Source organism: Epinephelus fuscoguttatus, linkage group LG18 (assembly GCF_011397635.1).
Source record: "Epinephelus fuscoguttatus linkage group LG18, E.fuscoguttatus.final_Chr_v1".
Lineage (NCBI taxonomy): Eukaryota > Metazoa > Chordata > Actinopteri > Perciformes > Serranidae > Epinephelus > Epinephelus fuscoguttatus.
In genome coordinates, this window is record NC_064769.1 from 15,108,790 (window position 1) to 15,134,166 (window position 25,377).

The 25,377-nt window shown below is 41.0% G+C and overlaps 2 protein-coding genes across 13 annotated transcripts in view; one reads left to right on the forward strand and one right to left on the reverse strand.

Moving 5' to 3' along the window:
- Positions 1–14,419, reverse strand: part of sema4d (sema domain, immunoglobulin domain (Ig), transmembrane domain (TM) and short cytoplasmic domain, (semaphorin) 4D) — a 50,447-nt gene extending 36,028 nt beyond the window's left edge. For 2 of the 3 annotated variants that reach the window (XM_049603447.1, XM_049603444.1), the window contains exons 1-2: positions 14,256–14,419; positions 2,390–2,505 (exon numbers count right to left, since the gene is read on the reverse strand). The gene's annotated coding sequence lies outside the window, so the exon portion shown is untranslated. Of the gene's footprint in view, positions 1–2,389; positions 2,506–6,985; positions 7,154–14,255 lie in introns of those variants that run through there. The other variant, XM_049603445.1, reaches the window with a different exon arrangement.
- Positions 14,420–22,801: 8,382 nt separating this feature from the next.
- The window catches only part of add1 (adducin 1 (alpha)), a 32,355-nt gene continuing 29,779 nt past the window's right edge, over positions 22,802–25,377 (forward strand). For all 10 annotated transcript variants that reach the window (XM_049603421.1, XM_049603427.1, XM_049603423.1 and 7 more), the window contains exon 1: positions 22,802–22,942. The gene's annotated coding sequence lies outside the window, so the exon portion shown is untranslated. The remainder of the gene's footprint in view (positions 22,943–25,377) is intronic.

Here is a 25,377-nt window from a genome sequence, read left to right on the forward strand (position 1 = left end):
CATATTTTCATATGATTACATTCCCTCTGTGCATTTGGGACACCGTCTTTCTGTCCTACTTTCAAACATGATGCAACACAGTGAACCCTGGTGCAAATCATTTTGAGAGAGGCAAAATAACACAACAACTGGGTGAAATTCCAGTTCATCCAAATCCTGGATGGAGGGTGCATGGACTCTGTACTTTCGCACACAAATACACACACAAAAGCAGTGTGTTGAAGAGGATTAACGCGGGCTTGAATTTCAACAGAAAGAATCCCTGTCTACAAGCACTGCGGAGCAAATCTGGCTTTAGAAACTTTCCTCATCTCGGAGCATCCTGGTACAATAGGAGGTTGAACTTAAAATCCTGCAATTGAGACATGTTCATTTTTGAGGGTACGAGGGCACATTTGCAGCTGGATTATCAGCTCCTGAATCAAAAGCGACATCTGCATGGACAACAGGCGCAAACTCTTTTACTGAAGAAAAAAAAAAAAAAGAAGAAGACTGTGCATTTCACTTTCTGTATGCATTTTGTTAGAAGTGGCAGAAAATTGCGAGTTCAAAGTATTTCATTTGTTCAAGGCATGTCTGCAGGCTAGTGTGTATCTGGGAACACCGACTGGAATGCACATTATCTACAGGAATGTCCACTGATATCCCGCTATGTGTAAATGTTTGCTCATGAGTGAGCTAGAGAGAAGAACGGGAGGAATACATGTGTGTGTGTTAGAGAGAAAATAAGAGGCCGTCTTCTTCAGCCTTTGCATGAATCTTAAGTAGTCCCATGTTGAGGGAGGCTTTGTTCGCTATCACCGTCGGGGGGCACGTCCTCCAACTTTTCCCCTCACTTCCTTTTGGCGTAACATTTATCATTCTTCCACCACGAACAATCATCCTACAACATGGACTAGCATCAAGCGCACAATAAACTTACCACCCCCACCCCCTTTCGCCCCTCTCCGGTTGCTCGGATACCTTTCATCCGACGGGACAGCTTGTCAACAACATCATCACTTACTTAGAAACTCCAAACCTTCACTTCACTTTGCTTTGATTTGGTCCAGCAGAGCCTTATTAAAAAATATTGCTGCATCTTGTTTGCAGGATAAAGCTTCCAAGAACATCTTTTTTTTCTTGTTTGCCTTTTATGTTGCATCCAAAACACTTAAAAATTTCCAAAGCCTAAATGTCTGGCTCTGCAAAAATTGCAATGCATGCTCTTAAGGGAATGGCTTAAGTGGTGCAACCTTCTAATTTGCAAGAGAAATTCCCCACTGGGCAAATATAGTATTATCCAGCTCTACTAACCAACTTAGATATTTTATACTGACATTATATTGTGCTGGTGTTAGCCGCGGGTGCTACCCTGAGGCCTGCTGCATAAAAGACAGAGTGACTCACCAGATTTCCCCCTTTTCTTTCTCTCTTTCTCAAAACAGGTGCATTAGTAATAAATGGAGAGATGCTGGAGGTTGACTAAGTGCATACAAACACTAATTCACATCAACATTATACTTTCCTGTACGCATACAAACCTCCTCTGCCTCTCCACTAAGCCCTGCACATGCATCCATTATCACTACAATCCATCACAGTATTCTAAAAACAACCTGTTTCTTAGGTTTGGTGCTGGCCGAACTTTTTTTTTTTTTAACTACCCCTTTCACTTGCTGTAACTCAAGCACATAATAGGCCTGGCCTTGTTTGGCCTTCGCCGTGTATTTTGCGCCTATCCCTTTCAGCTGACTGGCCCACACCTCTTATTCCGCTTATTATGAACGCTGACAGCAGATTATTTTGCTTACTGCACCTAAATTCTCCGTCCTCTCTGTGTAGATCGAATCCAACAAACAGCAGAGTGGGAGACAAAGGCAAAGTTGACAAAAGAGACAAAAAGAGAAAAGAGATAGGGAGCGGGTCCAAAATGAAAAGAGGGAACAAGGATCCACAAAAAAAGAAATAAAAGGGAGAACACAGAAGGAGCAAAGGAAGAGGTAGAACAGCAAAGGCTCCAAACCTTTTAAATGACTGTGTTTTGTCAGGGAAATAAAGACCAACTAACAGCAGCAACATACCAGCACAGTGAACAAGAATGCAAATCAGCCCTGATGCAAATGTCATACGTCTTCGGGGGTAAAACAGACTGTCTTTATACCAACCCCCCAGCACAACACACTTCTCTCTGTGCTGCCAAAACCCCCCGATTCTCCTCCACTTCTGCACTGAAAACACACTCACACAAACACTTCCAGGAGACAATCTTGTGCAAAGCGAGAGAAGTGTAATCACAGGGACAACATCATCTTCTTACTTCACGCTATACAAAGGAGCCACAGAGTACAGTGGGCTCTTTACACAAATACACAAATCACACTTCTGGAAAAAAAGATAAACTGCTTACTTGTCTGTCATCGCGTCGGCTAGCGAATACTGATTCATTAAAACTCCTTTTCACTTTTCTTCACACAGTTGGAAACGGTTGAGGGAAAGGCCCAGGGCAAATGTCACAACACCAGTCTACAAGAGAGAAACAAAGCAATGTTAGTTTAGAATAAATCATTCATCATTAACACCTACTGTAGGCAGACAAGAATAGATGATATCAATAACTGTATTTACACAGTGATCGTATCATGGGGCCTCTACAAAGTCTTTTTTTTACACTGCTTTTGCATTTTTGCACACAACCAAATAACAGCAACATCATCCTGCCCCAGTGTGGGAGTTTACATAGCATGCTGGCATTGCAGAGACAAAAGAGGCGTGACAAGCATGACATGTGACGCAATAGCATCAGCTTTTTTGAGTTAGCTGCTAACTGCAAGCAGCTACTTTTCAAATCTGCCAGCAGTGGGTCGCCCGCATAATACAGAGGCAGTGAAGAGGCAGTTTAAATAGGGCTGTTAAGGTGACATAATTTAAAGCTTTAATTTCATTATCAATTCATTGTTTTGTCTATTAAAGTAATAGTGAGAAATAGGGGTGTGCCATATCATCTCGTTCACGATAATTCTGGCACAATTTTTAATATCATATGACAAATTCATATTGTGATACTAGCGATATTTCAACTTATTGACAAATTGACGTCATACATACCCACAGCAACAACAAATATGGCTGAAAGGGAAATTATTACCAACTCTGCAGTGGCTTGAAAAAGAGGAGCGGCTTCAGTATTGTAGCATAAAATGTGGTGTCGTTAAGCCCTGGACTTCTCCCGGACTCTTTTGGCAAGTTACTGCTCAGTGGGAACTCACGCAGTGACTCTGCCAGTAACAGCACAGGATCTCTCCAACTTTTCTCTCATGCCATGCCCACACGAAATCAGTGTCATAAAGTGATTTTGTCATTAACCTTTGGTAAAGTAAACCTACGTGCGACTTGCAGTTCGACAAAAAAAACGACATAAATGTGAACGTGTAACAGTTATGGTAGCATGACAGCCTGTCACAGGTTAGAGCGTGATGAGTAGAGGAGAAATGGCAGAGCATAAAGGTCCAGGTGGAAAAAAAGCAACTCAATCATTTAGGATTTCGCTAAAAGAGTGACAAATGCCTACCATAGCCCAAGTTGATATATCCAAAAAGCTGGGTTTTAGACCTCTGGATGAATAAAACAAAAAGATGTTCGGTCAACTATCATTAATGACAAAGAAAAAACAAATCCTGATATCGGAGAAGCAAGAACCAGGAAATGTTTGCCAATTTTGCCTGGAAGACGAATAAAACCATGAATCAATTCCTTTCAGATTAATCTTCTGGTAATCGATAGTGTAACTGTGTAATTATCATTATAAATACTCAAACACTGAAAAGCAGGTTGATAATTGATGATAATTAGTGTGCAACATAATTGCACACTATTAGTAAAGTGTTTGTAATGGTGATTTAGTTCCAAGTTTATGCCTTTTTCTCATGAATTATGTACATTGTTTTCTTCTATAAGTATGTAGGTCAAGTAGCTAGATGATTAAATGTCCTCTGATAAGCTACAAATACTTCATAAAAGAAATGTTTGCAAATTGCTTTGATTGTGCTGCTGCATAAAATCCCCCGAACAGGCCGCGGTCCAGGCTGCTGGGACTACAGCTAACTTTGCAGACACGCTTCACTTGCTCACAATTAGCCTAGCAAGCCCTGGTCTCTTCAACTTTCTGGGGGATACTGTTACCATAGTTACCAAGGCAGCCAACCAGCCAGCTAGCTAGCATAAATAGAGTGCACCAAGAAATCCTCCAGGCAGACAGTATGAAGCCAATCAGAGATGAAGAATGCATTGTGTGACTGAGAGGCGCTGATGACAAATGCTGGATCAGTGCAGCTGGTTCATCACCCGGCACAAAAGCTTGCATCATCCATAAATCATCACTAATAAAAAGATAATATAAATTATCAGGACAGTGTGACAAATGCCGTAATTTATGGAAATCTATAGACAAACACCTCTGCTAATGATGCATATTTGGGAATGCACATAAATCAGCAGCTGTTCACTGCCAGCATTCACATTTTGAAATTTTAATGAGGCGATGAGCTGAGGCGCATCCTGTGTCCTGCTGGCTGATGTGCAACCTCCAAAAGTGGTATTAGCTCTTCAGCTTATCTGCCTTTTCAGAGATTACGATAGCAGCACGTTAGATTTATAGATTATACCCAGTTATGTGTTAACGGACTGGCATTACACAGATTGTGACCTGCCAGAGTGGGATTTATGTTCCATAAGCAGATAAAGGTTAGATACCCAGTTAGATACACAAAATAGACCTGAAGCAGAAAAGGAAAGCTTTTTAAAATCATGTTTTACCTCCGAAATATGTCTATTTCAGTTAGTAATCCGCTGATTAACCAAAGAGGACTTAATGGTTTTATGGCTGTCAACTACAACTGGAGGGAGACAGAGGAGTGAGGGTAAACCCCACCCAATCCTATCAGCCCCAAACCCAGACAGACAGCCACCAGCATCAGAGCCAGCCAGCGGCAAGCTGTCTGTGGGGGGATCTTGGCTCAAGAGGCTGACGTGCCTCGTCTTCCCTGCTTTCTTTTCCCCTCTTCCATGCTGCATCACCCCTGAACTCTGAACTCTGTATCTGGAAGACCTCTTTTCTAGTGTTTACCTGTCAGTCTGTCTCATCATTTTCCTGCCTAATGGAAGCTCTTTTTTCCATGCGCCTGTCTTCAGCGGAGAAACAGGCATTAGCTGTATACACCCAAGTAATCTCTAGTAATCAACTGAGTTCCATTTCCTCTGGACTCTCAGCCACTGTGTTTATGGGAAATATTTTCTAAGGAGGAAAAACTCCAACGTCACAGTTACCATCTGAGAAATTTTGACAAATTGGGGTGAAATCTGAAAGATTTAGGAGAGATTCTTAGGCTCATTCTTTGTTGAGTTGCCACAAGAATGTTATGGATGAAATGTCACAGCATTTCTCTCCAGAAGCACAACAAGTCTATTTCCAAATGACATTTCCATACATTACCGAATTGTCGAAATATGCAAGAGTCCATGCTTTTGCACAATGTGGCAATCCACCCAAGTATGAGAGCTTTATATGAAAAATGTCACGTGCTCACCCATGCACACTGCTGTGATGATGTATGCAGTGTTTTCCTGCAAAGCCAGGAGTTCCTTACCCAAAGCCCAAAATTACACTGATGCCTTCTCACGCAAACAATGACACACAGCCTGGATGCTGGCACTCAACAAAATACTGAACGCAGAGTGCAACAGTCAAAATGTGCTGCAAGAAATCTGCAGCTGGTGGTTTCAATAAAGGCCATGTGAATGCCAACAGAGAGAATGGTTTCTAGCAGTGCACAGCTGAGATAGAGATGTACTCAGAGGCAGAAGAACAGTGCTCTTTGAAGTGCAGCGATAGCACTTTGAAACACATGATAGCTAGCTTTGATCTACATAAGCCCAACACTCACAAACAATTAAACCAAGCATCTTTATAAAGTGTTTCAATGTCAGTTAGAGAGAACAACTTATGGCACGGTAGAGGAAAATTTGAAATGTCCAACCTCGGACGGCACTCCTTCCTCTCTTGAGGGAGATTTATGAACTACTGACAACAGCCTGCCAAGAAAACCCAAACTGTTTCCACAGCTAAAGCTGCGACCTGCGAATTTTATGCTCACACTGCACGGATCATTGACCTGCCACGACTTGGCTGATCACACTTGGTTATGTCCAGAGACAATTGCAATAAAGTTTATTAAAACAAGATGGCTGCATCCTGCATGTTGACATAAAGATGGAAAGGCAGCGTTACTGAGAAAAACAGAAAAAAGTGGAGCCGCAGATGTCTGGAAGATGCAGACAATATGGTCTAAATTCAGTTTAATATCACAGCAGTGTCACCTTATGTAGTTTGAGCGACAGCATGTGAAATACTACTCCAGTGATATTAAAACAAGCTCACCGCAGTTTGGAGCGGATCTCTTGACAGCAGATATGATGGAAATCAGAACATGGAACTGGTCAGACCAAGAGACAGCAGACAAGAATTTTGCCAGATATCAATCTGATGGTTAATCAGGCTTCGTGATCCAGTGACTGCACGCCAAACAACAACCAATCTGGCAGACATTCGGCTCTAAAATTAGGCTCAATCCATACAGTGTGTGCCCGGCTTTACTGTGAACAAAGCAGCAAACAACAGTGAACAGTCTTCGTTAAACATCTGAAATCTTAGCTCATAAAAGTGCAGCAAAAAGCAGCTGATCTAGGTGAGATATGTGGGTATTCTCACAAATAAAGCACAGCACAGTCCCACTCACTGCATCATGAAAACATGCCATCCACCACAACACTGAATTATTTACCTCCCGAACGCAATTTGAGTAAAAATAGCACTCCCTATCCTGAAGACCCTCTCAGCTGCACATAGTAAGCATAAAAACATATCTGGTTGCTATGGCAGAGGTGTTGACATTGTGAGACGCCAGCAGTCGACACACTTGCACAAGCTGTTTTGCGACGTGAATCTTACCATAATCTGAGCAGGAGAGCTCCTGCAGGTTGACAGAGGAGAACGCTGAATGACAGGCTCTTCCAACCTGCCTCAGTCACACTGTTATTACTGGGAGAGTCAGCGATGGTTTGCATGACAGATGAAAAAAAGAAAATAGAATATGATCATCCAGCACGAGCGGTCTGTCACCTCCTCCCTCTCTACTCCCCGGTCATGCTCCTTCTCTCTGTCACTCCCTCCTTCGATCTCTCTCTCTCTCTCTCTCTCTCTCTCTCGCAGGATAAACACTAAAAAAAAAGCACAACAGGCTGCAAAGGGTGGAGGGACAGCGCTTGCATTAAAGGGATGTTTCATTTAAACGCATGTCAGTGGCAGGGTGTCTTCATGTGAGTGTATAACAAAACACCCAGGTTTGCCTTTCCCTTGTCACAGCAGTCAAAATGCTGCTCGCCAGTGGGGAGCGACGGTGCAGAGATCACGCCTCTGGAAAGCGTCAATGCACACAATTGCTGAGGAGGGGGAGGGGGAATTTGGGGTGGCGAGTGAAGGGAAGGAAGATGAGGGGGAGGGGGTTAAGGTTGGGGTAGTGTGTATCTGCATCTGTGAGGTTGTGTCTATTGTTGTGGGGACTTTTTTTGTGAATGGGGACTGCAGGTCCAGCTGCTGCTCTCTCTCAGCACTGTATTTAGCCCTGGGTGATATATACATTCAGTCACCTATTTATCAGAGACCTCCTGCGTAAACTTGTGCAGACTAATAGAGATTCAACACAAGTTTCAACTTAAGAACCCTACAGGTATGATTTATGTAATGGCTGCTGCATTAATTTAATGTAGCTGTACCTAATTAACTGGCAACAAACATGCACAACAAGGAGAAAACAGTAAATTCTGTCGACTGCAAATTAGGTTTCTGTCCTGCAACATCGTCGCTATGCAAAACTATCACCTATAAACAAATGCTGCTTAAAGTTGCAGAAGGACAGAGAGCACCTCTCCATTCAGCTGTGAAACACAGTGATATCCTCCACAGTAACAGAATGTACTGTATGTAGTCCAGCTCCCTGCTCCATTCCCTTCCAGCTCCCTGCTCTCAGCAACACAACGCTGGGAACCTTTTCAAAACATCAAGCAAGCTGTCAATAGCGCTGCAGCAACGCATCAGTAAGCTTCCTGCACTCTCAGCAAAAGCAGTCATAGCTTTGGGTGCAGCATCTTGGGAATCTTCACTGAGTTCCTGTGCTGCTTTCATAAATGCAATTATATTCCTGTTAGCGCTAATGCTTGAACTGTTGAAACTATTAAAGCGACTGAGCCTCGAAGGGTGTGGACCATTCTTTACCTTTATTGTCACCTTACAAGCTACACAAAGACAAACAGGAAACCAAGCTCAACATCCAGTGTTTGTTTTTGTATTGGCTGATCTGAAACCAATGTTCAATCACGAGACAATATTGCTGAGACATCCCAGGAATGCAGCAATGCATTATGCATGGCCAGTAACACATGGGCGCACACATAAAGCGCCGACATATGCCACTGTCTGCGGCTGATATGGAGCCAGATGCTTTTCTCTTTGCCAATAGGAAATTATTCCAGCCTGAGGGGTGCTGGGGTACTAAGGGTGTGGCAGGGGAGGTTTGTGTGTGTTTCAAGAAGAGGTGGGGGTTGCCCCAGATGTCTGTTTCGTCGAGCCAGCACAGCACACCTCAACATCAGAGCACTGCAGACTGGCCCCTGACCTTTACCCTTTAACTCCTGCAGGACCAAAACAATGAGGCTGCTGCAAGTCATACATCAACCTCACCTAGCTTGTTTCCTAAAAGACTCTAAGGAAACTGTTGTCATGTGCATCTTTCAGCATATAGCGCATGAATCCACTTTTACATCTGGAACCTCCCGTCTACAACGAGCTTGAGACGTGCCCTCGTTGAGGACTTGGCTCAGATTCCCGAGTTACTCTCTTATCGAAATAAGACGATTTTGCCCCATAATCAAAAATACATATTTGTCCGCTTACCTGTAGTGCTGTTTAACAAGCTAGATTGTTTTGATCAGCCATCGAGATGTCTGCCTTTTTTCCAAATAATGGGCCTAGATGGCACTCAGCTTTTAATGCTCAAAGCACCAAATAAATAAATAAATACACTGAAAAACTCAATAGCAATGTCTCTTTCCAGAAACCATGACCCGGTTTGTGAAGATAACCCACAGACCTTGTTGTTGGCAGTTTCAAGTAGGAACTATTTTCTTTGTGCCAAACTACACCCGTCAACTGTATCACAACGCAAAAGAAGGAGTGCATGTACTCAAAGATGAAAGGCTCATGCTGATGACCGCAAGATGTAGCCTAGATATTAACGGCATCATCCTCATTGAGCTGTAATGTTAACTAGCTCAGTGGTGCTAGGTGAGCTAGCCGTAGAAGCACGCTTTCTTCTGCGTGGTGATATGGTTAGCCAGTGTAGTTTGGTAGAAAGAAAATAATTCCTACATAAAACTGCTCACGACAAGGCCTGTGGATTATCTTGAGTAACCAGGTCATGACTTCTGGAAAGAGACATTGTTGTAGAGCACCACAAGGCGAGTGCCATCAATGTCCATTATATTCGAGAGAAGGCAGACATCTCTATGGCCAATATCTCCGACACTCAGCAACTCACACCAAAACAATCTAGATTAATAATAGCACTAAAGGGTAAAAGGAAAAATATGTATATCTTGATCTAGGGGTGAACTGTCCCTTTAAAGTGAGGCGTTATTGCAGAGTCGACTGCCGGGCAGATTCCTGATAATTAGATTGCAAATGAGCAGGAGGGAAAAACAAGGGGTCGTGTGTGTCCGTGTCAAAGACATCGCACCTTTTACAGTGACCTCCACAGCAGGAGGTGAAGTGCTACTGCCCGCACCATTTGCAGGTATTTCAGCCTTTTCTACTCGAGGAGACTGGCTGACGACCAAACTCAGCAGAGGGGCAGAGAAGAAAGCCTCTGAGGGCTCATGAATGGTCACCCCCGAAATCCATTAAGAGCTTATTCAATTACCTGACAGTCACTCACTGTAAGCATGTGAAGAAATGTGACGTCTCCTAAAAGTCTCTTTGAGGTGGTCGAATAATTGCATTTGGATCTGAACAGAAACACCTAAAACGCAGTGTGTGTGCTTATTTGTGAGCTCCTATATGCAACACTGGATGCACTCCAGTACCAATTCAATGCTCCTAACTTTTTTTTTTTTTTTTACAAGAGAGAAATTTGACAAACAGCCAGGGCTTGGTCTGAGACCCAAACAAGGCATCCAAGTAAATAACCCCTGACATCCAAAACAAGCGCCATTTCTGCACAAAGTTCAAGTTTAAAACAAAGCTCTCTTTCAGTGACACAGCTCCTGACTAAATTCCCATTTCCCACCCATTTTAAATTGATAATTGATTTAAAAAGAGGACTCTACAGACGAGTTTGCATGTTTACGTGTGGTTATCATTAACAAGCAGGAGTGTTCTGTGTAATTTCATTTAGTGCATGTGAATCCTGTGCTTCCAATGAATGTGGGAAAAAGACAAACAGCGACTTAAAGATAGCTCAGTTTCTCCACTAATAGAATTTAAACAAATCAAACACAGACACACACATGTTAAAAATAGCATAATTAGCTTGCCTGAAATGGGAAGTCCCGGGAAAGCAACATGTGTGCAAAGATTTCCTCCTATAAAAAGCAGGTAAGGGAAAGTCTACAAAAAGAAAGACTCCAGTTTACCTTAAAGACTGTGCAGTGAAAACAGAATGGAAAAAAGATTTGCATCTATTTTCACACAAAATAATACATCTACCATATTTACCCTTCTTTCCAATGGCAGTTCCAAACCCTGCAAGAGTCAATGACAGCCTTGCAATGCAAACACAACCTCTAACCTGAGGGGAAAGTCAGTGTGACAGACAGAAATGCCTGAGCCTCTCAGCGGCACGCAGCCACTGGTTTAATGATTTGTCTGCTGCTGGTGAATGATCACACAGCAATATCCTGTTCTGGCTAGCTCTGCGGGCCCCCCTGAGGGTCTGGCTGACATAATTCTGGCTTGCCCGGGTGCCACTGAAGCGCCAGCCAGCCCATCATATTGACAAGATCCGGGTGGCTGCCCCCATGCCTGATACGACCTAGCTGAGGACCTGTGGAATCAAAGTCGATGAGGCAGAAGAATTACTTACTGAGGGATGTCATAGCCTATGCATTTCAGTGAAATGCTAAGTGGCAGAGGAGGGGCAGTTAATGCCGCTAACGAAGCAGTGGAAAACAGATTTAGAAAACACAACAGCTGTATTTAAGGGGAAAACTAAATAGCTGGCATGTTACAAAATTCCAGAGTGCTTATGCAATGTAAGCCTGTATATAACATGAGGGGTGTTTCCTTACTCCTAAGTGAGGAGCATTCAGTCCTTTAATCATATGAGTGGCTCATATGACTCTGACTCTAATATATAGGCTCATAATGAGCCGGTGTCAAATGTTAAAAAGAGTGTGTGGGAAAGACAAACACTGCAATTTCACAAATTCTTCTGTTTATCAGGAACCTTGCTGCAACTAATTATAAGTTTCATTAGAAATCAATTTATAGATTATTTTCTTGATTAATAATAAATCACAGTTTCCTGGAACCCAAGATGACGTCTCCCATTAGCTTTTTTTTGTATGTCCCACAGTCCAAACCCCCCAAATTATTCTTTAACTTAAGACAAGGGAAAGCAGCAAATCCTCACATTTGAGAAGCCGAAATCATCAATTTTTTTGCATTTTAGCCTCAAAAATGATTTCAGCTAATAATCAATATGGAGCTGAAACAATTAGGTGATTAAAAGAATAGTTCACCCCCAAGTGACCATTTGAATATCAATTCCTCTGCTTCACAAGGCTGTATTCGTGAAGAAAACTTTGTTTTTCTCGTATGTGTCCAGTGAACGAAGAATCCAAAAAACGGAGAAAATTCTTGATGAATTGAAGTAAAAGGGGTCCTTGTTCACTAACCTGTATTGAACTATATAAAGACATCTGTTAACAAACTGTCATTCAACTTGTGCGATATAATCCTCTTCAGAGCCAGACTCCACTGACAAAAACCGTAATTTTATCTCGCCGAACACGTGAGCTGCTGGGCTACCTCTGCCTCAATCAGTTAGTTAGTTTGTGTTATTGTATGACTTTGATGAAACTAACCCTTTAAAACACCAAAGGGGTTAAAAGGGCTGTTCTGTGTTGTTTTGGAAGTACCAAGCATACAACTGAATAAATGATAGAGGTGGGAGGAAAAGTATCGCAATATTTTTGTGTGGCAATATCGTATCGTCACACAGTGCCAAGTATCAATTTTTCAACTGTGTTAATTATCAATTCTATAAATACAAATTAAACTTTTGAGAGCCTAGTACTTGAGTTATATAATCAGCTGCTTTTTGGTCCAATGCATACATTTTGCTGCAAAAAAATAATGACTGAGGCGAGTTGAGCAGACTGAAAACTTTTTCTTATTAGATCCAACAGATGGTGACAAAGTCTTTTCTTAGAGTTAAGTTTTTTTTCTTAAGATTTTACCACAATATTGAGCATATTGCAACACATTTAAAATTGCAATAATATTGTATTGGGATTAAAGTATTGTGATAATATTGAATCGTGGAGCCTCTGGTGATTCCCACTCCAAATAAATGAGACTTGCATTACACTGCACAAGTTGTGTGAGAGTTTTGCTGTGCTACACACCGAGGCAAATGACTTAAATTCATCAAGATTTTTCTCCATTTCTGGATTCTTCATTCACCAGACGCATGCAAGAAAAACACAAATTCAACGTAACATGGGGTAAATATTAAACAGTCATTCGGGGGGTGAAGTAATCTTTCAAACAATTAATCAATGGACATTAAATTACAATTGAAACTTGTTTTCTAAACAGAAATGGATGCTCTTCAACTTCTTAAATGTGAATACATGACAATAAACTGAACATCTTTGGGTAGTGGTTCGGACAAAATAAGCTAAATGGAGTTGCCCTCTCTGGTTTTTGAAATTGTGATGGTTATTTTGCTCGAACTTTTTAATGTTACAGAGCACGTTTCATTGACTAAGAGTAATCAGCAGATTGATCAATGATAATCAGTTCACTATAATTGAATTTAAAAAAGCAGTCTCACATTTGATCAATCAATTTTCTGTCAATCAACTAACTAATTAATTGTTTCAGCTGTAATCTGAATCAATTCACATTAGAAGTGGGGCTTGTGAAGGAACCCGTCTGTCCTTCGGTCTCTCCAAAGCCTGACTTCATTGCAGGGTTTAAGAAGGTCAAGAGACGAACCACGGTGATGATGGTGTACTTTGAATTATACTGCAAGGAGCCAAGAGAGTCACACAGAGACACGGGGACTTGAGTTAGCCAGGCCAGAGGGCAAATGGTGAGACAGACAGCAGCTCCATAACCTCTTATTACTCTCTCCAGTCCACAAAGCACCACAGCAACTTAGACTAGACATGCATGCAGGTGAAAGGTTTATGATCATCCTCTGATGGCTCCCAGCTGCACTGGCCTGCCCTCCTACCCAGGCTCAAGATGCCTTCCAGGCTGCTGCACAAACATATCATGAGACACACAGCGGTGTATGCAGCAGGGGTTTGGATGGTTTGATGCTCCAGCCAGTCTTCATATAAACTGTGGTAACGTGGCTATGTGCTTCAGTGCTGTCAATAAAAAGTCTTTTGTTGCTGCAGTCAAAGAGCACCCTTGATTTATGCATGCCAAGGGTAGAAACCCCTGAGTGACCTCTGAGTGCCAGAATGGCATTTTCAAAGTGCAAGGGGAGTTTAATCTTTAAAAAGATTTGTGTGAGCACGGCTGGTGAACACGTAATATTATATTCAGGAGGTATTTTGCGCTTCAAGGACGGTGACAGCAGCGAGTGCGTGGACTCTTGGAGCAACCAGTCGTCCGTTAACATCTTAGTTTTTTTACGCACCTCGGCTTTACAACGTCGCGGGAAAGTTTTTAAAAAGTTTTTGCGACGTGAAAACGGAGAGAAACGTCAATTATAGCGACGTTTTTAAATTCTTTTGTGTCTCGGTGGGGGTTTGGGCTACAGTGCAACAAGTGCAGCTGAGCGAGTCCGCGACAGCACGCATGAACACGAGCAGCGGGGCTCAGGCTGCTGAAATAACTGAGCAATTTGAAACAGGAAAGTCCCGACGCTTCTCTGCTAGCACCGACCAAACTGTGCACTGGAGTTATAACTTGTGTCATTACTCACCGTGGAGAAGGTTTCCTCTTTGTCCCGGCGTGTACGGAGATGTGCGTCGGTACAGCAGCAGCAGCAGCGGCGTGACAAAGTTTGGTTGGTCGCTCTCTCTCAGCTCAGCATGGCGGCTGGGGCCAGAGACTGGATTCAAACCTCTCCGGGCTGTGATATCAACAGACAGGGGGAGGGTGCTGGGTGCAGGGTGCTGGGTGCAGGGGGAGGAGGTGCTGGTGGTGGTGAGAGACCCAGTGGTGACAGAAGTACTCAAACCTTGTATTTAGAAATACTCGATTACAAGTAAAGGTCCTGCATTCAAATTTGTACTTAAGTAAAAATATTCATTATGTAGAATGCTCAATTTCAGAATAATTTATACTGTAATATTAGATTATAATTATTGTTGTGTTAATATTTACTTTAATGTTGCAGCTGGTAAATCTGATAATTACGTTACATAATGCTGGGTAGCTTGTGAATCAATAAAGTCTTGCCTTAATCAATAGTAACGCATTAAAACTGATAAGTTGACTACATTTTATAATATTAATCAGAATCTGCAAAGTAACTTTAGTTACTAAATAAATGTAGTGCAGTGGAAAGTACAATATTTGCCTCTGAAATCATGAAGTAGAAGTATAAAGTAGCAGAAAATACCAAAAAACAAATGAAAGTATGTAAAAGTCATCCATTTTATACAGCTTTAATCAGACTTTTGCTCCACTACATTCCAGAGGTAAATGTCATACTATATAGTTATCTCTTAATTTGCAGATTTAAAAATAATCAACAAATTAATTTTGATGTATCGGTATTACGTAAGTAAAAGATCTGAGTACTTCCTCAAGAGTCCAAGAGTGGATAAGAATTTTTTTTTAAAAAAAAAAAGAAAAAAAAAACCTTTGGTACAATTTTGAGGTAATTATATTTTGCTTAAATATTTGAATTTTTATGCTACTCCCCTACTTTTAGAGGTAAATGTTCTGAGTTTTACTCCACGATATTTATATGCAGCTGAAGCATGGTCACATTGTGGATTAAAAAGTCAAAGTATGGTGCATTATTATGTAAAACTGACACAATATAAGTAGTAAGTTAAAATTAGCTTGGCCTTCTCCGGCCACAGGATTAAAACAATGTTCATGTGTTGATGCAACTGTGGTTATAATCTAATAGTATGAAATATAATAACACTCTGAAACAGCTGTTCTGCACTGCTCACAGAACTTCTGTACTTTTACTTTTTTATTTTTATGCAGGACTTTTTGAAAGGCTTCTTTTTACAGATATGTAATTTGTGTGGAGAATAGCTTACTAATCCCTTTCATTTTAATTCACTCTTTCAAACCCTGCAGATCTCCAGAAATATGAGTGAGGACATGACCTCAGTGTCCTCTGTGGCCGGTTACAGCAGTCCTGGTGAAGAGTCAGTTACCTTAAACCTTTGGCTGAGGACACCCTGTAGGTGGGGCCAGTGGGTTTAAAAGGTCACTGTTGGAGGTCAAAGGTTACACAACATTTTCCTAAAGGAGAAGTGAATCAAAAACACAGTGGAGGAAAGACAGGCTGACCCTTGTCTCATTGTGCAGGGCAGAGGAGGAGGGAGAGGGGCTTTCCATGGCACTGTGGCCCGAATACAATACCATCTTTGACTGAAAGACAGATTGCTGCTGGTGGAAGATAGAACAGCGTCGCATTCTACCTCTGTGGCTGCTTTGTGGGCTCACTGAATAACAAATGTTGGGTAATTTACCTGCCCCGGTTGAGCTGCGGTAAGCCCATAATGCCCTTTTTCTTCGCCATATCCTTAAGTATGCCAATACTCCCAGGCATCATCCGCTATACTACAAATTGTTTATTTTCATATCAGCCCCTGGTGATTTGAGAGCTTAGGGTATGAAGGCTGGCTGGAGTTAAAAGGGGACGGTAAGTGCTGCCTGAAATGAATACGTAAAGCAGCTGGGTTTATCTTCACTCTGTGACATGTGCTGCTAAGAGAAAACAGGTGACCAAGGAATGTGTGCTGAAACCCAAACGTAATACTGGTGCTCAAATGATTTGTCACCACTTAGACAAATTCACATTTTCAAAGATATATTATTATGTACTTACCTGTTTTCTATATGTAGCTCTTTCTTGTGTTGCTTGTCCCCCTTTTTATATTTATTTTATTTTTTATATTTTAAATTATACTCTGCATAAGAATGACATTTAATGCTTAACTTGTAGATGTTAAAGAAAGACAGACACAAAGACACCACACAGTGAAGCTTATTTTAATGCTGCCTTAGATAAGAATATCAGATAAACACCCCAAATGTAAATGTAACAGGAACAGTGAGTCACTCACGCGCACACAATGGATGAGAAAGTAATAGAGTTAGGTGTAGATTTACAGTGTAAGTACATGATCTTCATGCCTGAGTTCTTCAGACACACCAGTTGGATATATTTAGAGTCCCTAGCTGGTGTATCCATGCTACAAGGCAGACCACAATTATTCACAACACTAGAAGGGCCAGCGCTGGTCTGGGATCAGTCAAGAGGGGAGTGCGTGTGTGTCAGCTGGTACAAGATAGGATCGACACCACAAGAGTCAGAGGTCAGTCCATTCATAGTAAGAGTATAGGCCATAAACTCTAAATTTTGATACAACCCCATATGGTTTTGAATACAAGATACTTATGAGGTCTCGCAGAGGTTAAAAGAGTCAGTGCTTAAAACTGAGGCAACCTTCAGTGATTACTAACTGTCAGCTAATCAGAGACAGGTCTTCTCTTTCCCCCGCTACTGAAGAAATGTAACAAACTAATATTACAACAAGCAATAAGACAGACATTTGCTCAATAATTACTTGTGGTATTGTTTTATTATGTTTCTCAGACACCTGATAGTTGAGCAACTATCTTAAATCCCATGAAACAGAAATAATTCCTATGAGACAAACATACAGAAGTGGAAAAGGACAGGAGTTTGTTGTACCTTCTCACTTGAGTAAATGCAATGGCATATTTTTTTCAAATGTAAGCTTATTTATTAGCTCACATATTACCCTAAACTGATAATAGTTTAATATATAACTTCTGGTCAGGTTAGTGAAAGACTTTAGGAGGTGACATGATTATTTTTGCAATAGAGAATAACTATGATTGTATATTAGAGTGCTACAGGTTGACTTACCCCAGTGTGGCAAAGCAAAGCAGCACCATCTAGTGGCAAATGTCGGAAATGTCATCCATATATTGAATGAACCATTGCCCTGCTCATGCATATGGTTGTATCTTGCACGTGCACAGATTCTATAGGTCTCCCTAGTTGTTTCTTTAGTTAGAGGCCCAACGAATATTATGCGGCAACATATATTTAAATTGTTACATCAGACACTATGGAGGGTTTGTGATATAGTACCAGAGGGGATATTGGATTGTTTTCACCGGAAATTCCGCCTTATATCCAATAAAGCACTTAACTGCGCCCCCTGGCGGGCAGTGTGAAGTAATTGACCTCAGGAAGACTTTTGAACCCCACCTGACTTGAACCATAACGTCAGAACTGAGCAATAGCACCACATCTGTATATGGAATTTGGCTGCAAGATAAAATAAGGTGAATTTGTATTTAGTTACCAAGGATGTCAGACGAAAATTATTGATCTGACATGTTTGCACAGGGACAAAGAGGTGAGGCTGTGAAACACTACACTCTGACTGTACAGATGATTTGGCTAAAATACATTGAAGTGTATTATCTAAAAACATACATCACATATATCACAGCAAATGTCTCTTACTGTGAATCTTCAATTAAAAGCCTAGTCCTAGAGACAAGCCCAGTCCCTTTTACAGGTGTGGTGTAGCTACACATTTTGACAAATAAAGGCCTGTCTCAATACCTCAACACCTAGTCTGGTTGCCAAGCAGTTCATTTTTATAGAGGTTGTTCGGATGTATAAAAGTGGGTTGTTCGTTACCTCAAATTATGTGTCCCTTCCTCAATTGCCCTGTAAGTTATATATATTCCTTTAGTCCATATGTCATCAGATCAAAAGAATCAAAAGGGTTTTTCTTAAAGATGAATCCAAGTTGTGAGCATTGTTTCAACAGGATGGGGTTGTGTTGGTATGCCGGGTGACATAATCCTCAAGTGTCCTAACTCTCTTCTCTGATGCGCTGTCGGCGCTAGATCAAATGAATGATTCATAATTAATATATCATCTGAAGCCTCATTTTTATACAAGTAATATGCATACTGGTTTAGATAAACAATTTGATTATATTTCCTGATCTTTGCTGAGCAACAGTTTTGTGTGAACGGACTTAAAGGCCTGTCCCAAATATAGACCTGTTGATTTCAGTAATTCAAGAAAATAGTAGCCCAGGCTACTAATTGAAGTATTTAATCAACATCAGTATGGTCTTCATTAGGGCAGCATGGTGGTGTGGTGGTTAGCAAGTGGGTTCCCAGTTCAATCCCGGGTGTGGGAGCCCCTCTGTGTGGAGTTTGCATGTTATCCCTGTGTCAGCGTAGGTTTTCTCCAGCTTCCTCCCCCAGTCCAAAGACATGTAGATTAGGGATAGGTTAATTATTGATGCTAAATTGCCCATAGGTGTGAATGTGTTAGCCCGGTGATAGTCTGGCAACCTGTCCAGGGTGTACCTACCCCTCGCTTTATATCCTTCTCAATGTCAGCTGGGATAGGCTCCAGCACCCCAGCGACCCTCCAAAGGATACGCGGTTAGAAAATGGATGGATGGTCTTGATTATTTATGGTAAATTTTCAAAGAATATATAAACAAACATACATGTCTTAACTTGTGGAGTGAAGCCACAGCATAATCACAGTACCAGACTTCTAACAATATCCAACAACAATAATGTTTTTCTCAATCTCACATGTTTGATCAAAATGCACGATTGGTTAGATCACCAAAAAGGTAATACTGTCCGTGCAGTTAGGTGCCTTTGCACAGTACAGTATATCATGTATACAACCATCTCACATGTCCAAGCTAAACTAAAGTCTGAATCATTTTTCTGTTCTACAAAGTTGTACAAAAAGGTTTATTACTAAGTGCTACATCAATACAGGACATTTATACATAAAAAAATGTCTGCTGACAATATCAGGCAGCTCATTTAAATTATGGACTACTAGGGTGTCGTTTTCCATCATAACCCAGACTTCACAAAGCAACAGGTATCTCTTGTTGGGCCCATAGGGACTTGAGTAGGGAAGGTTCGTTGGTGCAAGTCCCTGTCCAGACTGAATATGAAGCATGGCTGGAGAGGTGCCAGTTTGTCTCCTGTGCACTGCAAAGGTGCCCTTGAGCAAGGCACCAAACCCCCAACTGCTTAGGGTGCCTGTCCATGGGTAGCCCCCGCACTCTGACATCCTTCCATTCAATGCATGTATAGGTACTGTTTGTGCATGTGTGTGTATTTCCGGCTTGTGTGTATATGATAATAGTATGAAATAAACTTGCCCTCGGGGATTAATGAAGTATATCTTCTTCCTCTTCTTCTTGTTTTTGTTCTGTCAAATTTAACAGCTTTACAGTCTGAGAAATACATTCATTTTTATCTTATTTTGTTACTTAAGCCTTTGTCATATAATCTATAAAGAAATTACAAATGTACTGTGAGTTGCTATGGCTTTAAATATTTCATCACCAAATATAGCCCATGTTTAGAGTGACGTTATTATATGCAGCAACACAGGACCAAGCAGATGGAAATGTGATCTAAAATGCAGTATCACACCATTTTATTTAAACATTTAATATTATGCAGTGGCTAAAATATAAATACAGATTTCAGTGGTGTGAATATGGACAGAAATTGTGAGCTTGTTCTTTCACTTTCTATGGGAGCTTTAATTTTTTGGTGTATTACTGCTGCCAACAGTGATGGGAGAAGTTGGTCTGCTGAGATCCTTTATTTAAGTGAAAGTACCAATACTGCAATGTAGAAATACTCCATTACAAGTGAAGTTCTGTATTTAACATCCTACTGAAGTGAAAGTACGTTAGAATTTTTAAAAATGCAATGAAAGGTCTAGTGTGTAGGATAGGTAGCATCTAACCGTGAGGTTGCAGAACTGAAACTTCTATATGTAGATATAAATGGCTCACTCTTACTGAATACACAACGGTTCTTAGTTTCAGGTGATTATACACTCATGAAAATATAGATATGACTGTTGTATACCTTTTATACTAATAGATTGCCCTAAATCTTACACACCGGACCTTTAAAAATATAAAAAGGAAAAGTACTTGTTCTGCAGTCCACTGTGGTTGGCATCTTATTATGTTTTATATTGTTAATAATGATGCATTAAATGTGTACACAACATTTTACTGTTGCAGCAGCTTAAGGAGAAGCTATAACTAGGCTTTATTTACAGTTATGTAGTTTAGCCCAGTGCTTCCCAACCTAGGGGCTGAGTCCATCCAGAGGGTCATAAGATAAATCAGTGATTATTTGGAGAGGAAAGGAAAAAAAACTGAACTCCAGTCAGACTCGAGTTACAAATTTAATGACTTTATATTTGACTTGACAAAATCAAAAAAGACTTGCAACTTGGATTTTAATACCAATGACTTGTGACTTCACTTGGACTTGAGCCTCTCGAGCTGGAAATACTTGATACCTTCCCCCCACCCCAAAGATCAAAAAGGGTGCTATTAATATGTGTGCCATGAATCAATTTCCTTCAATTTCCTGAATCAACACTATTGATTCGCAGCAAGTTGACACTTAATTCCCAAGATGATACATTTTGTTTGAGCCTATTCGATAGCCTCCAATCAAAGGGCAAGAGAGAACCATGAAGAACTACATTATGTTACTGAATGCCAGTGGGAAAATGTGATACCAAAGACAACTTTGTTTGCATGCAAAAACTGTGCAGTGGTCAACAAAAAACAAGTTGCATAAGTTAAGCATGCAGGTGAAAAATTATAAACAGAGACTCAACAACTTCCAGCATACTAGTTTTAACAAAAAGGGGGGGGGGGGTTCACATTTTAAAAAGCAATTATTTCGACTATACACAAGCAGCCTGGCATTGTGGCAGATAGATGGATAAGATTGTAAACAGTTGTGTCTATTCATCTGCTACCTAAACCATCCAGTTAAATGTTTATAATCATTACCATTTTTATGACCTGACGCCCCATATTGGTGAACACTACCTAAGCCAGTTTAAGATGTCATGAAATTACCGCAACACTTCAATTAAAAGCCCGAGCTATTAGGCTATTTGCTTGAATCACTTAAATCAACAGGCCTATATTTGAGACAGGCCTTTCGTTCCTTTCACACGCATTACATGCATTTGATCTAGCTCCAAAAGCCAGTACATCCAAAAGAGAGTGAGTTATGGCACTCAGGGATCACAGCACCCGACATACCGGCACGACACCACTTTATCCTGTTGAAACATTACTCACACTACTTATGAAAAACCCTTTGATTCTTTTGATCTGAGGATCCTTACAGACTAAAGGAATACAAATGACTTACAGGGTTATCGAGGAATGGACACATAATTTGAGGTAGCCAACAACACAGTTTTATACATCCGAAAAACTTCTATTAAAAAAAAGAACTGCTTGGCAACCAGACCAGGCGTCTGATTGATACAGACATTTGTTTGTCAAAATGTGTAGCTACACCAGGCTAGTAAAAGGGACAAGGCTTTTAATTTTAGTTTTTACGGTACTCTGTTCTTTAAAGGGCATTACATTTGGTGACAAGTGCATTACAACTTGAAACTCAAAGTTTAGAACTTAGGACTTGACTAAGGATTTGCCTGTCTTGACTTGGGACTTGATCGCAAAGACTTGAGACTGGCCTACGTGACCTGCAAAACTATGACTTGGTCTGACCTTTGCAGAGTTCAAATACATAAACCTGTATTCATTTTCTGGATTTTCTTCGTAATGTTTGATTTTTCTAGTTAAGTATTGCATAATTTTACTCTTTGGGCCTCAAACAGTTATTTTAATGAAAAAAAATTGACATGTTTGAGGAAGTGTCTGTGGCTGAACAGCTAATAACTCATCAGAAATATGATAAAGTGCCCCAACTACACACGGCTTTTTTTGTTTGTTTAAATAACAGATCACAAATAAAGTAAAATATTTAGATCCAGTGTGTTTTATTTCACAAGTTTATCATATGTTTTAAATGTGAAATATTAATTTCCAAGGTAATTTATCAAATAGCCTAAATGTAGTGTAGTATAAGTATAAAGTAACATAAAATGAAAAAACTCAAGTGAAGTAGAAGTGCCTCAAAATTGCACTTAAGTACAGTACTTGAGTCCATGTACTTATTTACTTTCCAGATAAATTAATCTATAAATCTGTAAAATGAAAAATTACCCATATTAGCTTCATAGCTTTAGCATTAGCAGTGCAACAAAAACAATGAATGTATGCCCCTTTCTGCGGGGCGGGCAACAGCTCTTGCTCCAATCAGGCGCCTCGGCGATGTCACGTGGTCACGTGTGTCCAATAGCGAGCCGCAGATTACCCAGTTTGCCGCACCCAGTGGTGTCTGGGCGGAACGACGCAGGGACGACGAGCGCAGAGAGATAAACCCACTCTGAGAGCTCCAGGGTAGGGATAAAGATAGTGAAACCCACCGTCCCGCTTTCACCGAGTTCATATATTTCATCATTTCATCAAAGAGAGGGTAAGCTCGAGATTAACCGTGTACATGTCAGCAGTGTGTCCGTTACAACATAGCCCGTGTGTGTGTGTTTTAATGTTTGTCCCACAGTGTCGTTGTGTTTCAGTGTCGCGAGCTCTCAGTGTTTTGCTAATGTGTTGCTCGGTGCAGTCTGCAGAGAGGCGACTGCTGGGCACGTTTTCACGCTGTAAAAAGACTGTTCCTGCGTTTTTACTCTGGTTAAAAGCACACTCCTGTGTTCAGACGGCTTCCTGTGCTGAAAAACAACAGCCCAGGGCTACACACTTTGTGCCCGGTGTGTGTGTGTGTCGTTAGCCCGCTGCCCGAGCAGGCCTGTGGTTGCATTATTTTGCATTTCACACGCTCAGTTACTGTAGCTATGTAAGATGGGCTGCTTACTGTACGTCGATATGTGTCTTCATGCAGTGTGTTTCCATCCTGGGTGTGTGTGTTGAAGCAGGAGGATGTGGGATTTATTCAGTGGTGGAGTGATGGAGCAGTTTCCTGTCGTACGGATGCCACGATGTCCTGCATAATAATACAGTACATCATGTTTTAAATTGAAAGCACAGCACTTCTCATCCTGTCTTTTTACAGTATTAGAGGAAACACCGTGCCACACTGCATCAGATAAAATACTTTATTAATTCCAATGGGAAATTGTGTTGTAGTAGCCAAATCACAAGTGAAATTAATTCTAGAAACATTATAGGAACCAAACATTATAAGTATAGGCAGAGATAAAACATGCACCATACTGCTAACTCCAAATATACAGTGTACTCTGACAGTGCATGGACACACTGTACATCAGTAGTGCAGTAAAGCTATATCATGTTAGCATATACCAGAAGTGGATTGTCACAAAATGTATCATCAGAAACAAAAATGTCAAATTATTTGCAGCTTCAAGCTCTGCAGATGTGATAATTTGTTGCTTTTTAATATTTTATACAATAGTAGTGGATTTTCTGCAAGTTGTGGGCTGGTAGTCAGTCAAATCAATGTCACCTTGGACTCTGGGATTCTGTGATGACTGTTTTTCATTATTTTCTTGCATTTTATAAGGATGCATGACATGCAAACAAAAAAAAAATACAATAATCATTTTGATGGATATTGCAATTTTGATACAAGTTGCGATTTTAGTGGGTATGATGATCATTTGTACATTTAATTTCTTACGGAAAAATATGAAATTCATCTATCTGAAATATGATTTGCACCACAATGCTTCGGTTATAAAGGTATGTTGTGACACATTTTACCTTTATTGAAAAATTGCAGCTCCTGCAATGTGGATATTGCACTTTGGATAGTATTTCGATTAATTGTGCAGCCAGAATTCTCTAGACTTTAAGATGAATAGAGTAATTAAACAATAAACTGATGGGATTAATAAATAATGCAAATGGCTGTTTGTTGCAGCCCTAATTGTTCAGCTCTAGTAAGAGTGTCAGTTGGAGGATTGAGAGGTGCAAATAACCTGCGAGTGTTAGAGGGTTTAATGTGCCTCGCTGTCTGACACTTAGCTATTTGTTTTTAGCCCCATACTGGAGAACGTAACTGCTAAGATGTTGCAATGTCTGGCTTTTTTCTAAAGTCCACTGTCAAGTCCCTTCCCCCTCATACTGTATGAGGATTAGCAAAGTCAAACCTTCAAGATAAATTGTCTGTGAGTGTTTGTGTGTGTGTGTGTGTGTGTGTGTGTGTGTGTGTTAAGAGATGGTAACTCCCTGGATTCGGTAATTCTGTTAGAATGAGGGAAACTCCCAATGGACGGAGCTTAGCTCTGTCAGTCTGGCTCCATGTTGCCACCCTCCACACACACACACACACACACACACACACACTATACTACTACACACATGCATGCACACTCACTCTAGATACAGAGTGTTTGTTTTACTCCCACTCCCCACGCCCACACCCTTGACTGCAGTGCAGCTGAAAATGTGTTCCTCATTTCAAGTCCGTTCTCTCTATTTCACTCTTTCCTTCCTTCCTCCCATATGCGATCGCTTAGCAGGAGACTTTTTTTTTTAAAGCTAGTGATGCAAAACAGCCACTCTTGAACTTTCACTCACACTGCAGAGGTCACTAAAGATCGTGTCAGTATATGTATCTAGGTTTCGGTCACATATTTAGCTGGTACAGTGCTCCACAGATGCTCACATGATGGTACAGGCCAGAGTGTGAGACCAGGGGAAACTGCACAGGGAGGGGGATGTTGTTTTGAGAGAGCAATATTCCACTGCTCTGTCCCATATGACATGCGACAGCCAGATAAACCCTGAGCCGCTGTACTCACACTCTAACATAACATGGTGTCTGGCTTGGCCTTGGTAGTCTGCGGCAGATAATACCTTCCCATGTCGGCAGTCTCAATGATGATGACGCTTTACAGATTATTTTTTTTCTCAGGAGGGATTTCCGTG